The following is a 16,493-nucleotide window of genomic DNA, read 5'->3' as shown; positions in this document are numbered from 1 at the left end:
TGCGTGACTCATCAGCAACTCTCACTGGCCAATCATTACATTACATTACATTTATTTAGCAGACGCTTTTATCCAAAGCGACGTACAAAAGTGAATATCATGGTCATTGGACAACTACAAAACACAGGTTCAATAAGGTTCAATACTAATTTCGCACAGCTATTTATAGCCAAGAACACAGTTCAGCTCATGCAGTGAACATTATTCTGACTCAATCGGACTCCTGGAGTTTGTGTGACGCATCAGCGACTCCCACTGAACAATCGGACCCCTGCAGTCTGCGTGGTCCATCCTCTGACTGCTGCAGCTTCATCACATGGTAGTGATAGTGGAGCTCACAGCAATGAGTCTAAAGGCTGATGAGTGTGAAAACACAATAAATAAATAAACAAATAAATAAATAAACACGCACACAGACTGCAGGTTCAGTTCCCAAATAGGTCACATGAGTTTGTTTCAGAAAATATTGGTATAAAGTGACAACGTATCAGATTTTTGCAATGTAATTTAGCCTGGATGAAGATGCCTGCTAAGCAAATACACAAAAATAAATGAATCATTGCTGAATGTGACTGGGGTCACTGATGCAGAATAAATAACAGGACATTTCGGTTTGACCAGAACTGAACACAGCATCACTCAAATTAGCCTTAAGGTATCAAACAAAAATCCTACACTTCTGAATCTTCTATCAAAACTCAAGTATTAATTGCTCCAGAATTACTTTTGTTTGGCACAATTGCTTTTTATCCTTTTGTTTTGTGTTTTTGTTTAGGAGAGCTAGACAACAAGGTTGCAAGGGGCTAGACAGTCAAGTGGGCCATTGATTCTCAACACTTATTTGTGAAGTCTTTATTACCTCCTGTTATCTTCTTGGCACTAATGGTAGTCTATCTTGTTCCTTTTCTGCAAATGTTTAAAAAGTAATAAAAAGGCAATGTTCACAAAAAGTGTCACACAACTTCAGGGGTGGAATGGAATTCAAAATAAAACTGAACTGCCTCAACTGAACTGGAAATGGGCAAAAAAAAATGCTTTACAGACTTGAGCCTGTACAGCTCAATGTCAGTGGGAGAAAATGTAAAATTGTAAAAGTGCAAAATTGGGCATTGTAAAACCAAAATAGAAAGGAGATTAAAGCAGAGAAGAGAACATTGTGTCTTTTTTCATCAGTGACTGAGCCAGTCAGGCCAGACAAGTTGGCAAGCTGACAGGGCTCTCTACCGATCTGTTCAGACTAGTTATCTTGCTAGTTGGCTGGCATATAATAAAACAACAGAGTTATTGGCTAGAAGATTTGTCTGAGTCTTTTTTTTTTTTTTTTTTGTGGTGTGCAATTTTATTAATCCCATTATAGCCTATAAAAACCTGTGCTAATTTCATGCCGACACAAACTTGCCTGTCTACTTACTGTCTGAAAGATCTGATCATGGCATCTGTTTTGAGCAGAGGTCTCAAACTCCAGTCCTGAAGGGTCACAGTCTGCGGGTTTTTGTGATGTCCTTTCAAGCAGCAGCCAAGTTAAGCCTTGAAAACAAGTTGAGCAGACACTTTTGCCAATCAGTGACATAACATTAGCACTTTGGATATTGCGCATTCTGGCAGCTTCCGTGTGATCTTTAATGACCATAAGTTGCAAGGACACTTTTTTGTGTTAAATCCGAAAGGGGGACTTTGCTGTTCTTATTTGTTTTCATTGGTTTAACTTTTCATCAGGCAGATGCGGTGGATAACTTTTCTCATTTGCAGACAGTTTTAAGCCAATCCTCACAAGCAGCACGGAAGCTGTGAGGATGTAGCGATATGTATGCTGTGCACCGTCTCTCCAGCTTTGTCTGTCTGCTCTCCGTTGTTTTGCCTTCTTATAAACAAACAAGATGAGCAGGGTACAAAAATCTTAACCACAAGAAAGTTTAGCCTCGGGAAGTCTGTACAACCTCCTCAGAAAGTGGCACCGGGACCGTGGCTAACTGCATCTGTTATGTTCAAGATTCACCTGCTTCACGGCAGTTTTCCATGGCAGAATACTTAATTTGGTTTTATCTGTTTATTTATTTATATACTTCTGAGAGTGAATATCTCACAGCTTGGAGGAAAAACTAGGACTCAGCTGCCAATGATAGCTATTTGCTGTGTGGCTTTTAGCGTTTTTGCACTGGCCCAGAAGGTTGAATGTGATCTGAATGACAACACATCCAAGATTTTGGAAAACAGTGTCAGTGGATTGTCTGCATTGGACGTGCATGCAGTTATGTGTCATTTTTTCATTAGCAATTTTCACAGGGATTCAGCTCACCAGCGCCCCACAGAGGAACATCTATGCACTTCACCAACGTAACACAGATACTGGACTTCTCGGCAGTAAAGGTCAGACATGCTGTGGGACGTCCAAGGATCAGAACTTCAATTATGGGCTGTTTTAATGACCTTTTTGTACTGTCAAGGGTTACATTTTTACATGAAGGGGTTCCATACCGACAAAATTCAGATGACTGCCCCAGCCACCAAGATTAGCTCATGACTTTTTCCAACATGGTGCATTATAAATGCAAAGGATTCTTTTTTGTTCACGCATAAATTCATAAACTAAAAATGTAATATTATATATCTTGGGTATAATATATATATTTTGTGTGCATATTTCCCCCCTCATATTTTTCACATCTACTTGCATGTACTCTGTAGAAATAAAAATGATACTTGGTTTCTGTCATTGAAAAAAATTGAATAATCTTCACTGAACTGAGCATTCCATTGTACTCAAGCCACAGGAGATGTGGAGAGTTTGTATTGATCGCTAGTCATAGGTATAATATCCAGACAGGCTTCTGCCATTGTGTCCTTGACTATGGTACTTAACCTGCATTGCTTCAGTAATCCAATTTTGCCAGTGAATCAGCTGTTGAATATAATTTCTGTGAACTGATCTGATCACATATGCCGAGCCAATGAGAAATCCTCGCTCAGACCTGCATTATCAGCCTGATTGTGTGTGCGAAGCATTGTAGGAAACAACATGCTATGATTTATTTCTTTATATAGTTATTTTTTTTTATTTTTTTTTTTAAGATTCACCACAGCGGTTGTAGCCTGTTTTGCGGCCAGACGCGGCTGCTCTTGTACAGTGTTTAGAGCCTGTGGATTAGGCCTGAGAGTTTCCGCAGGACCTTGCTCTGAGAGATCTAATGACAGCTCTTCAGGAGTTTAAAGGATGAGGAGGGGCCAGGGGAAGCCGAGGGTCCGCCGTTCGCTGCAGAAGTGGCAGGACCTTGCCACGGTGTGCGAAGCGACGCCACGCCGCCCAAGGTCGAGGGCTGGATAATTCATAGCCGCCGGCGCGGACGCGTGCTGGGGAAAAGCCCGCGGGCGACGCGAGAGGGACGTTTCAATTAGCGGCCGCCAAGCCCTGTCATCTCTTCCACCATTGATCTTTCTCAGGGTCCCTTTCCAGGTGTAGTTCCCTGCTCCGAGAGGCGGGATGTAAAAAGCATTTATGCTTTCAAAATGCAGATAATCACACCGTGATTTTTTAACAACACGCTCACCAAATAGTACTTTGGCACTTTCCTAACGCATTTTCCCCAACATGGTGCAGTTTAAAAAAATTTTTTTTTTATTTTTTTATTTTGCAGCACACTGTCCTGGATACAGAGCAGTAGAGAAGTGATTGAGCTCTATTTTATAAAATCAATGTCACAGGTTGCATGGGTGCAGTCTCCGTGCAGTGTATGGGTGTATTGAGCATGGCTATTGAATGTTTGTATTTTTGTGCGGCATAAGTCAAAAATGGGCTCGATTATGATTAATCAAGTCAATTCAATAATTCAATAAATACATATGAAAATGTGAAACATTTTGGCCTCTGAAATCCATATTTCATCTTACAAACCTATCGAGACATATGCTTGCCCCAATCATGTACTATAAGCTTGCTATTCCAATGAAGTGTCACCCATTAAGTACAATAGTACAACTTATTCTGCAATGTTAAACAATAACATATCTTCTTTCTGAACAGAATTTTCTTCCCATACGCCCAAAGCATTCCATGCACGCAGTTCTTTAAACATATTGTGTAGTCATTTCAAGAAACATACATTGGTGTAAAACAGCCAAAATTATTCCGTAAGTTTATTCCCACTATAAATGATTGTCATTTCACACTTGAATATGACACATATGCTTCGAATTACCACCTTCTCTTCACATGATTGTGACAAGAGTGTGGAGAGAACACAGGGCCAAGTTACTTGAAAGAATGTAGGAAGCATTGGGTAGCAGCATTGCTTTGGAATACATCATGTTTCATTTGTGTTAGCTATGTTAGCCAATATTGTTTCTTGTAACTTGGCGTAATTTTTATATCAGTACTTTTAATGGCAGGCCTAGATTTTGCAAGTGTTAATGACTTATAGTGCTTTGTATGTGTGAGTAACTTGGCATTTTGTATGTTGAAAATATGTTTTTCTTCAGATTCCTATTTCTGGGCCTGCTTTCTCAGCCCAACTTCCATTTCATTTCCACAGAAAAATGTCCAACGTTAATTCAACACTAACAGAGTGCATGAGTCAAATAGGGACCATATGTTCTCTGAATAAGTTGATTTAACACTGAACATTTTACTGTATAGTAACTTTGTAACTTAAAGTCACAAAGATGGGTAATGTAGCTGCTCTGAACGAGGACATCGGGTATGAAGGAAATCTGTAAGGGGGCATGCTAGCAGTTGCTGCAAATTCCCTGCTACTCATTCCAAAAAAAAAAAAAAAAAAAAAAATATGTGAACAGACAGACAGATGTAAAGGTGGATGAAAGGAAAATGGAAAGACTGCGGGAACCTTCGCCGGACATCAGACGCAGCGTTTTTGAAGAAATGAAAATTACAGAATTTAAATGATTTTCATCTTTTCGCCGGCTGTGAAGGCCGGGCCGCCATTTCGCCAATTCCCATCACTTTAGATCAGCTCCGCTTAAATTCCGTTTCATTACCGCGCGGACCGGGAGAGGGCTGCGAGCGGGGCCGCGGCGCGCTCCGACGCACACGAAATTCACAAACCTCTAATCTGCTCGGCTCCTTTGTGATGCGACCCGCGGAATACAATATATTTGACTTTGAAAAATCAAATTACATATGCTTCTGATATACATACACATCTGCGCCGGCACGGGGCAGAAATGATTCATTTACATTTTTCTGTATCGATTTTTGCGTCCCCCGCCCCTCAGGCTCTCCCGAACCCCCCCGCTCTGGCGGAACATCACCTTGTACTCCTCTCTTCCGACGCGTATCGTTTCAGGAGAGATTTCCTTTTTTCCCCCCTCTTTTTTTCTCCACTTTGAAACATGCAGCTTTTTCATCCGACCGGCATGTGAAATTCAATAGTTTGGAGTGAATCGTTCTCCCTGGTCATTTTTCTCTGGCTGTAATTGCTTTAGAGCTATTAGGTGCCTAGATTAGCCTGTTGATGCATTATTCATATCGCTTTTTTCAATGCACTGTGCACACTTTCATAGGCTCTGACTGCAGCATATGCTTCTAATTGTAATTGTTGCAGCTCCACAGATGAATAGGCCAAACCTCTTCCTGTTCAGAACTGTCGTGCAGCAAAAAAATAAATAATAAAAAAAAAAAATCAGAGCACTGAAACACAATTCATGAGATAAAAGAGAAGCATTTAACTGATAACAATTCAATCTTCGCTGAGAAAAATGTAAAAATAAAATAAAACATTAATAATAAATTACATAAGCCATAAGTTATAACAATTTTTGTAATTTTACTGTACTTCTAAGTGCAAGTTATTGTCACCGGAAGACAGAGGTCTGCATTAATAATGGTAATAATTATTATTATTACTATTAAATTAAATCTGACAACTCCACCACAAACGATTAATCACTAATGAGATCCAGCTCCCTTGAGTTTTGAGCTCCCTGTGCTTGGTAGAGTTTTAGGTTGCTGTTAAAATATTCAGGTGAGGAGTGCCTGTTATCAGTGCCCTCATGAATATTGATGAGCAGCCAGCCCCGCCACATACTTTAATTCTGATTGATTGGCAGTTGCAAATAAATAAACAAATACATATTGATTTGAAGACGTGGCAGTTCTTCAGCAGTGCATAAGCAGTTCTTTAAAATTCAGCACATAAGGGACTGTTATTACTAACACCTTCGAAAAACTGACTACGAGACGGACTGGATTACTGGTTAAGTGTCTGTCAGCACAATATGAGTTAGACGTGGTCATTCCAATCAGGTATAGCTGATATGGAAATTATATACAGTTCATGAGATGTTACAAGGAAAATTGGAGAACAAAGCAAATGACAGCCTGTTGGAGATGCTTCAATCAGGATTTGGGTTTCATCACAGCACTAGCAAAGACAGAGACAACAATAGTGAAAGTGGTAAATGATATCAGCTTAAAGCTACATTCCAAAAGGATTTCAGTTCAGGTCCAGCTTCGAAACAGTGGATCACCAAATTCTTTTAGACAGAATGAGACTATTTTTTGGCCTGTTTTACCTCCTACCTCTCCTGAAGAGATGTCTTTGTTGCAATCAATAAGTATTCATCTAAAAAATCTGAGATAATTTGTGGTGTCCCTCAAGGATGAATTTTAGGGCCACTGCTTTTTAATCTAACTTCCCTTGGGCAGTAACATCAGGAGACATGCCATTTCCTTTCTCAGCTATGCTGATGATACTTATATTGCTGCGTCTCCTGATGACACAAGACCTATTTATGCCCTTTTTAAATGTATTTTATATGTTAATATCTACAGCTTAATCAAGATAAAACAGAGGTACTAGTTATTGGTGGGTGCAAATGTGCACCACAGCAGCCATAGTTTTGCCTATCTATTCATTCATTCGGAATTTCACGTCAGAGCACTAGTTCATGGTTTTATTACTATAAGACTGGGTTATTGTAATTCTCTCCTATCTGGTCTCCCTAAAAAAGCTATAAACCAACAACAATTCATTCAGAGTTTTCAGAGTGTTCACAAGAACCAGAAGGAGAACACATATTATACTTATTTTAAAGTCTTTACACTCATTACTGGTTCGGTTTTAAAAGTTATTCTGCTAGTTTATATGGCCTTGCACCAGGCTACTGTACATGTCTCAAATGCTGAACCAGGAAATATGAACCAGGAAGGCCCCTAAGGTCCTCTCAGAGCAACTTTTTAACGGTCCCGGAAAGCAGGATGAAAACCTGCTTCTAATTGCTGGAATAGCCCATCTGAAGGTATTGTTATGTTCTAATCATAAGCTCAAAACTTAATCTGATTTTATATTTTTTTATCCCTGACATGTTTTTCATGTTTTTTTGTTTTACATCTATTTTACTATTTTTATCTAAACTTTTATTTTGGTGAGGCACTAGTCTCTAATTTCTTAAAAACTTTTTTATTCTTGTTGTGCATTACTTGTTGTCAATATCATTTGCATTTGCATGCAAAGCACTTTGAACTGCATTTACTTGAATGATCAATCAACTTGATTGATTGATTGATTGACTGAATGATTGATTGACTGAATGATTGATTGACTGATTGATTTAAACAAATCGGACACTGCTATTCGAGATTTAAAAGCCAGCACTAACCTCCGGACCCAGCCACAGAGACCTGTGTAAAACAAGCTGCCACACACTCCCGGTTTGGATGGAGTCCAGGGTCAACATCAATTTCCAAGTGATTATTTTGTTTTGAAGCAAAATCAAGAGATTTTTTCGGTTTGATCTAGCCTTCCCCTCAACTCCCGAGTCTGAGCTTCCCCAGCTCATCCTGGCTCTTTGTAGTACTAACTACGCTTCCTTCCACTAACAAAAAACAGCTGCAGCTGATTATCCACAAAATAAAGATGTACTTTGTCTCTGGCATGGGGTTAGTAGTGACTTCATTGTCATGACAGAAGCCGGGGTTGTGTGGAGCATTGTCTTTATTATTAATAGTAACACCTGAAGCTAAGCAGGAAAAAAACAGAAGGTTCCCCAAGGTGATGGTAGTGTAAATGTTCATAGCATGACTGTCACAACGCTGAGATGAGACATACTTAATAAAATTCAAAAAGAAATGGTGATTTATGTTATTTAGCATCACCTTCAGTGTATTGGCATGTTTAAGGATTTTAAGGAGTGACGTAAAGGTGTGGGGTATGCCACAGCAACCTGCAGTTAGGCAGGTGCCAATATATGAAAACATACAATGAAAATATGGTATGTGAGAAATAAAATATATGCATATATGTGTTGGAACTCAGAGATAACGGATACAAAGAGCAGATCCTAGATGCAAAAGGATCAATTCAGTTTAGTGACATTAATTTCCATTAGACCAATGATGGGGTGTGTAATTGTCATTAAACACCCCTGACAGAGGCATGTGTTGTTTTTGCCAGACCTCAAAGAGAAATGTAGCGTTAAATGCGGCACATACGGCAGCCAAATTCTGCGGGGGCAAAAACACGATCTTTCAGTTACTCTGTGATTACCCGGCTCTCATTTCCATGCCAAAACCAAAGGACACGCAGGTCGTACGGCGTGTGACTGAGCTCCAGTCTTTTCTGCATAATGACTGTGAGCCCGGAGGGACAGAGAGGTCGCGGGTGCAAGTCTCGTTCCCTTTTTGACATGCATGTGGTTAAAGTCTCTCCTTTCCTATTAAATCATTGATCGGCCTATCAGACTTCTACTGAATATAAGTCCTCTAAAAAGGGACTTGAACAAAGGGCTTCACGGACCGCAATGCGATTGAGGTTTTTACAGTTATCTTGGACATGTGGCCTCCTGAAAACCAAGGTCTTAGCATAAATGCCCCTTTCCCTTCGGTTTTAATCATTTTCTGTGATTACTTAACCTTGTTCTCAAAAACTCAGAAACTGTGGTTGTGTAAGGACACACTTGCTTTTAATCAGAAGTCAAAGTCAAGGACAAATGTTGATTGCATACTGGCTTCTGTTTGTTTGCATATTTCAGTGTTTGCTAAACACATAAGCTCACAGGAACACTTTGGTAAATGGTGATGACTAATGAACCAGGGAAAACAAAGTAAGTATTCTCGTGATTGTACCTACCAGGCAAGGTGAAGTCACCAGGAGAAACACAGCAGGAATTTCCATCTCTCCAACGGGTCTGATATTTAGGTATGCAGAAATGATGTTGTTATTTATTCATTTATTTTGGAATGCACTCTGAGTGAAAGCATTTGGAATTTTCTGTTTTCATTGTAAACTTTGTAAATCGTTCAGATTGGTGTTAATCTCCAGAAAACTTGTTTGAGTGTTCTCTTATAAAAAAAGGTGACGTGCCTGGTTTTAACTCTGCTTCTTTCTTTCTTTCTTTCTTTTGTCTTTCTGGTGATTTGCATTTCAGTGCCAGGTACACCTGAGAAAAAAGGCAAGAAGTTAGATGATGGTTTCTTCAGACTTTCAAGACCTTTAAACCTGCAGGCAACCCATCTCGTTTCAAGGTCATGGACAGTGATTGGTTGAAGTTTTGAAGATTCTCCTGCATATCAGTGTGCGGGTGTGTGTGTGTGTGTGTGTGGAGCTCTACCTCATACCAGAAGAGACCAGACGCAACTTCACACCTCTCAGTTGTAAATCCCTGGATTATCGGTGCACCTCAGATAAAGCGGTGGATTGGGCATGGTGCGGTGCTGAGACTAAAACGAACCCATACGCTTCAGAAAGTGAAAGCAGCGGGCATGCGATGTGCCTGCTGAGCGCCGAACGCACCTTTCGCCAGAGAGGGGAGGACGGGAGAGAGGAACCGGGCGAGGGGAGGCTGTTTGCGTTAAACCCGGTGCCACGTGCACTGCCGAGCAGCTGCAAGTCCTGTACAATCCTGCGTTAAATTAGCCTGAGCTGCAGGACATTTCAGAGATAGGCAGTCTGTCCTTCGGCACACTGGCTGCCGCCATCCTGACAGGCCTAACAGCGGCTCATAAGGAGACAGATGCCGCACCTCAACACCGCCCAGAACCCCCACCCCCCGCCCCCTCCTCCCCTTGCACCCCGCGCCCTCCAGCCCCCCCACCCACCTACTCGCCTCACTACTCCGGAATGGAAGGATTGCCGTCGGCCGACGCCATCAATTTGAGCTGGCTGATGCTGAGAAATGGGGCGCCTTTTTTTTTTTTTTACAAGGGCCCCCTTGACTGTTCCTTGTTCTCGCTCGAGTCGTTTATGGCCCTTCAGGAGTTGTGGAGCCTATCGATCCTCTTTGGTTTCTCTGGCATCGTTTTGATAAACAAGCTGAGGACCCTGATGTGACTGCGGGTGGACCTTTATCTGAGCCTAGGGTGCAATCCAGACGATTGCCATGCACTGCGTGCCAGTATATATTTCAATTCCAAGGTTCAGAGACCTGACCAGAGTCACTTACCTCCGTACTGTCCTGCAGAAGGACTGTAAAAGCAATTATTAGCGCAAGCCTCTCTTATAATCATAAAAAAATACATCCATTTAAAATTACAATTAGGTTATTTAAGAACCTTAAATAATGCTGTAGCATCACGGTCTTCTCAAGAGATTCTGAGGGTGATTGTAACCTATGCTACAACACGTGCTTACCAGCCTGTGCACTCCACTTCAAACACCTATGTCAAGCACTGGAACAAAGCTTCACATTTGCAGGCAATTAAAAATGTATTGTAAAGCAAATTAGGTGGGAGTTCATTTTGAACTGGCAGCGGGGCTATTCCCTACACCAAGTCTACATTTAAAACAACATGCTGGGACAGGCCAGATATGCACTAACAGGTAGTATCACTCAATCAAACTCGCTGAAAATGTAAAATAGAAGACTCATTTGAGGTTTACAGTTTGTAATTAGTTTCATTTGTTTTGTTAATGTGGGCATGTCGACCTGCTAATAAGCACCAGTTGTGGGAGTAACTAATGAATGCAGAATGCATGTTCTTTTTTTTTGGGCCAGCATCCAATGAGTTCTTCAAAATACTTGGAAAATCAGCTGAATCATTGGTTTGTCATGTTTCCTGCAGATCTTTCCCTATACAAGAAAAATCTTAATCTGATAAATGATGGAAAAACATTATATTAAAAAAAAAAAACATTATTGATTTGTTTTTATAGTATGGCAGTGTGTTCACTTGCTACACCATAGCCTAAATCATAAATGTTGTATTTCATCACTTCCTTTCAGAAGTGTGTGAGTGTTATAATGTAATTACATTATAACACTCACACACTTATAAAATATAGAGTGCAGTGAAATGGTATTTCCCCCTTCCTGATTTCCTATATTGTTGTGTACTTGTCATACTGACTGGTTTCAGATATTTAGACAAAATGTAATATTAGATGCAGGTAAGATGAGGAAATACAAAACAATCTTTTTATTTATTATTTAATTTGATGAAAAATGTATCAAGCATCCATATCACTCATGTGAAAAAGTAATTGTCCTCTTAAACTTAATATCTGGTTGCAACACATTTAGCAGCAATAACTGCAACCAAATGCTTCCTATAATTTGATACCAGTCTTTCACATTGCTGCAGAAGAATTTTATCCCACTCTTCCTTGCAGAATTGCTTCAACTCAGGAATTTGACTAAGCCACTCCAAAAATTTTGTTTCTTTTCAGCCATTCTGATGTGGACTTGCTTTTGTGTTTTGGGTCATTGTCTTGCTGCATAACCCAATTACGCTTCACCTTCAGGTTAGAGAGAGAGATGAACAGATTCTTCGTACAAATTTTCTGTTACAGAGCAGAATGGTTCCTTCAATAATGGCAAATAATTAATGTTCCAAGGCAGCAAAGCATCCCCACTCTATCACACTAACACTACCATGTTTGACAATTTTTGCTTTTTTGCAAATGTGAGATGAGCATTGATGTTTCTCTTGGTTAGCAGTGATTTCCACCTTGCTACTCTTCCCATTTTTTCCCAGTCTCTTTCACATTGTGGAGTCATGATCACTGACCTTAGCTGAGGCTAGAAAGGCCTGAAGTTCTTTGAATGTTTTACTGGGATCTTTTGAGACTTCCTGGATGAGTTGCTGCTGTGTCCTTGTAGAAAGTTTTGCAGGCTGGCCACTTCTCGGAAGAGTCATCACTGTTCCAAGTGTTCTCCATTTGGTGATAATGGCTTGCACTCTGGTTCGTTGGATTCCCAGAGCCTTAGAAATGGCTTTGCAATCCTTTCCAGACTGATATATTTCAACTTTTTTTTCTCATGACTTCTGGAATTTCCTTTGATTGTGGCATAGTGTGCTTATAAAAAACGCTGTGGTGACTACTTCACTCTGATGGTTAAGAGCAATACAAGCAAGGTTAGATTCAACATGGTGAGCTGCAGTCAAGCCTGGCTGTGTTCAATCAGCTGAATATAATTATCGATTCAATTTAGTGAATTGGTTGATTGAGTAACTAAGGAGGCAGTTATCTTTTCACATGGGTGGCATGGCGTTTGCTAACTGTTTTTCATTAAATAAATGAAATAATAATTTTTTAAAGTTTTGTATTTGTTCAGTTCCCTTAGTTTAATATAACATTTTGTCTGAAGATCTGAAACCATTCAGTGGAAAAGATATGCAGTAATAGAAGAAATCGGGAAGGGGCCAAAAGCTTTTTCTCGGCACTGCAGCACTGTTCAGTGAAATTGATACTTTGTTTTTTGTTCCTATTTAACACATTCACATGCTTCTGGCCAAATTCAGGTAATTTCAGCTTAATGTAGTACAATTTTTAACCATGTTATTCCCCCTTTAGCATGAGCTATAAAGAGCCGTGCTTCCTATCACATCACATAATTAAAAGAAGCTAAAGTTTCCCAGGGCTCTGAGCTGTATTTTGTTTTCAAAAGGGTAGCGGACGTTTTGTAATATTCTTTTTTTTTTTTTTTTCAGACATGAGCTGGGACCACTGTACAGATAGTGCCACAGTGGGGAATCAGTGGCCCCTGGGGAAACGAGGGGGGGGGGGGGGCGGATGGTTGGGGGTTTGGGGCAATATGGGAATTGTCCGCACTGCACCACACGGTCTCGCTGAGGACTCATTGCTGTTTGAATGAGCCCGCATGGTGCATCCGTATTCTGACCCCCAGCTTAAAGCAGTGGAGTAAACACTAACTCCTCCCCTTCCATTTCCCCAGAGGAACAAGATACGCACAAGAGTTCTAAATGCGAATGCGGATTGTGCTTTTCCACTCGGCAAGTGTAAATTATGGAAAATCAGCTTAGAGTAATCCGGGCATGTTGTGTGGGATCAGCCGCAGAATCCTGACACTTTTGTGCACTTGAAAATGATGTGCTTGTTAGTTGGAGTCACAAAGCGTACATACTGTCACTGAAGTGACTACCCCCCGCCCCCCCACCCCCCCATGGCTGTTTTTTATTATTCATCTCCCCCCCCCCCCCCCCTCCACACACACACACACACACACAGCTTGTATTTGCTGTTTAGGTTGCTTTATATTTCTGGACACTTCACAATTGAAATGCTTATCTGTTCTGCATTTGCTTACCTGGTGAAGGATAAAAAAACAGCAATTCTTTTGATCTCACTGTACTGCTCTTTTGATTAAAATGTTATGTTCTCATCCCGGCAATGTTCACGGATGTAATTTTAGTCCTTTGTTGACAGAAGTGTAGCAAGTTAAATATTAAATCTGCCCTTCTAATTGAATATGGAAATTTAATATAATATTTGTTGTACGGGCAAGTTTATAAATGTATTGTAAAGTTTGGATGGTGGATTCCATAATTAATCTTTATATTTCTTTGGGGGCATGTCTATAATTGTAAAATAGTATGCATTGTTCAAATACATAATTCAGCAATGTAGATTCTTCATGCCCTAGCAAGATATATTGCTGAATTCACATATTAAAAAACGCAATTACATTTTAATCACTCTGTAATTAAGGCTGCATATGTAATTCATGCAACATGTCTAATCGGTGCTTCAAACATGTAATCCATTAATTTAAGATTCTAGTGTGATTACACAAAATGAAACTAAATTAAACACTATTACCACCTTTTTTTACACTTTTGGCCACATTTATTTTTCTCCTCATGGGTGAAGGCAGTATATTATAGTGTATTGTAGGGGTTAATGTACTGGGCTAGCCACCAGAACGTTGCATGCTCCAATCCCTGTGGCACTGTTGGTTTTTTGCCCTAGAGCAAGCCACTCAACTTGGTTATTACTTGGTACAAACCATAAAAGCTGAGATATATTATTGCGATGACACATAAGGTGCTGTTGACCTATAAGATGATTAGGACTTTCTGTTTTATGGTTGTTCTTGTTCTGCACTGTGCTGGTTTGTATTTTATGTTGTGTTTTGCAGCCTCTTGGCCAGGGCTCCCTTGAAAGAAAGAGATTTCTATCTCAATGGGACACCTCTAGCTAATATAATAGAATATATACATTAAAATAAATATGTTGTTAAAATACCAAGCTGTGTGACTATGTATAAAGTAAGCTATGTTAGTTGTCCTATGCAAAGTGTTATCAGGCAAACAATAAAAAGAGCGAGGAGGAAGAAGCTTCAAAAAGTAAAAGTTAAGCATTTTTCAGTCTTCTTGATTCACATGGATGCATTTTAATCACAAAATGGCTCTAATAATTAAGCATATGTTGCGCTATGATGAATTGCCAGCAATTCATCACCCTTTAGTTCGCTATCTGGATAGGACTTCTGAATGTCCAAACAGTCGGGATCGTTTCTGTGTGCATTGCAGCTGTTCCCTGCTATGGAGCTCCGTCATTGTGCACAACCAGGTGAGCTCATTTGATTGATTTGCCCCCAGTTGCCATGGCTCCCAGCAGAGCTTTGATCTCCAACCAAAGACAAGGAGACGTCTCACTAAGGGGGCAGTCAAACTTCTTAAAGTTTCTTATGTTCAGTCAAATGTGCACACTTTCATCACTGTCAATTTGTGTTCTGGCAGAGAAGGGTTATATAACAGAATGTATTGTTTACCTTTTTCAAACAATGGAGACACCAAACCAAAGGATCCTTGAATATTCCCCAAACGCCACTGCAAAGCTTTCTGTTTTGAGCTCCGCAGTTCCTGTTTAAAGATGAAATATAAAGTAGGTGACATTTCACTTCATTTTAAATGCTTCTTTTTACACTTGGTCAAAGTCCCACCCCCACCCCCGGTCCGCATTGCCATTGGCTCTGACAGTTCCCCAACTATTCGTGATTGATCTTCCAGCTGTGCGTGCTGCCTGGTTTTGACAAATTGAGAATCTGGCAACCCTAAGTGCTGATCTGAAGTTAGGAATCGTGAACACTTGTCTTTTTGACTTTATTCAAATTAACAGACAGAAGACTGACTCTAGATCAGTACGCCCACTTTGAGAATATGCAGTGAATATGGACCTCTGTGTTCTGAGAGGGGACAGGCATCTTTCATTCTGAGCTTAATTGATGCACGGTAATTATACTAGATGTGCAGTAATTACTGCATTGTGAGGCTGCTTGAGCAACTGTGACCTTTTCCTTTAGACAGGTCCCTGCCAAACCCCCGGCAGTTCGGCTTATTGGCGGAGATGGCGATGACATCATCTGTCTGGAGGAAGGTGTGAATCTCTGGTTGCGCTGGTGGAGTTTCTGTGTGCCCATGTATGTGTATGCACATGTGTTTGCGCATGCTTGGTTTGTGTGCATGGATTTGTATTTTCCCATATATCTGTGTTTGTATGTGTAAGTATGTGCATCTGTCTGCGTGCTTGTATTTGTGTGTGCATGTGTGTGTGCACGTGTGTGTATGTGTGTGCGTGTGTGCATGCGTGTGTGTGTGTGCTTGTATGTGTGTGTGCGTGTGTATGTGCGCGCGTGTATGTGTGTGCGTGTGTGCATGCGTGTGTGTGTGTGCGCACCCTTGTGTGTGTGTGTGCTTGTATGTGTGTGCATGTGTATGTGTGCATGCGCGCCTGTTTCAGTTTCTCCACTGCAGTGCAGGGCTGACTCTGCCAGCTCTGATCTATTACCCGCTGTTTACGGGGCACAGACCACTTCTCTGGTCCAGAAGCACTTGCTGCTGCAGTGATATATCTGACTAATGGGACTGAATCTACCCTGGCCAGGGATCGGCTCTCATATTTCTGCGGGTCTGAGGGATTGCCTCTGTGTGGCCGGGGAAGCTGGAATGCCTGGAGGTAAAGTATGGGCACGATGGCGGTTTGGATCGCGGGAGGTTTGGCCTGCGCTGGTTACATTAGCGCTCTGGCTCTTCGTCTCCTCGCGCGATTGATATCTATCATGTCCGCCGGGGGGCTTCCAGAATACTGAGGAACTCGGGGCTGAATCACAAGAGATGAAATGTGTGTGGCAGAAACATTAAGCTCCCGAACTATTGGATGGGGGAATGTAATTAAACGCCATGTGCGGATAGACTCCAGCTCATTCCCTAGTGTTTATTTCCTGTGGGATTTTTTTTTTTTTTTTGTATGTGTGTGTTTTCTATTGTTTTTTTTGTTTTTTTTTGTAGTTCTTTTAATCAA

General features: G+C 40.8%; 1 long non-coding RNA gene across 1 annotated transcript; it reads left to right on the top strand.

The window, feature by feature from the left end:
• The first annotated feature begins 14,495 nt into the window (after nt 1-14,495).
• Nucleotides 14,496-15,692, top strand: LOC135258596 (uncharacterized). Its single transcript, XR_010331027.1, has 3 exons — nt 14,496-14,762; nt 14,983-15,077; nt 15,496-15,692. It is a non-coding gene; the product is annotated as an uncharacterized LOC135258596 (long non-coding RNA).
• Nucleotides 15,693-16,493: the final 801 nt, after the last annotated feature.

Source organism: Anguilla rostrata, chromosome 7 (genome assembly GCF_018555375.3).
Source record: "Anguilla rostrata isolate EN2019 chromosome 7, ASM1855537v3, whole genome shotgun sequence".
NCBI classification, from domain to species: Eukaryota; Metazoa; Chordata; class Actinopteri; order Anguilliformes; family Anguillidae; genus Anguilla; species Anguilla rostrata.
This window is presented reverse-complemented; position numbering and strand designations above follow the sequence as displayed.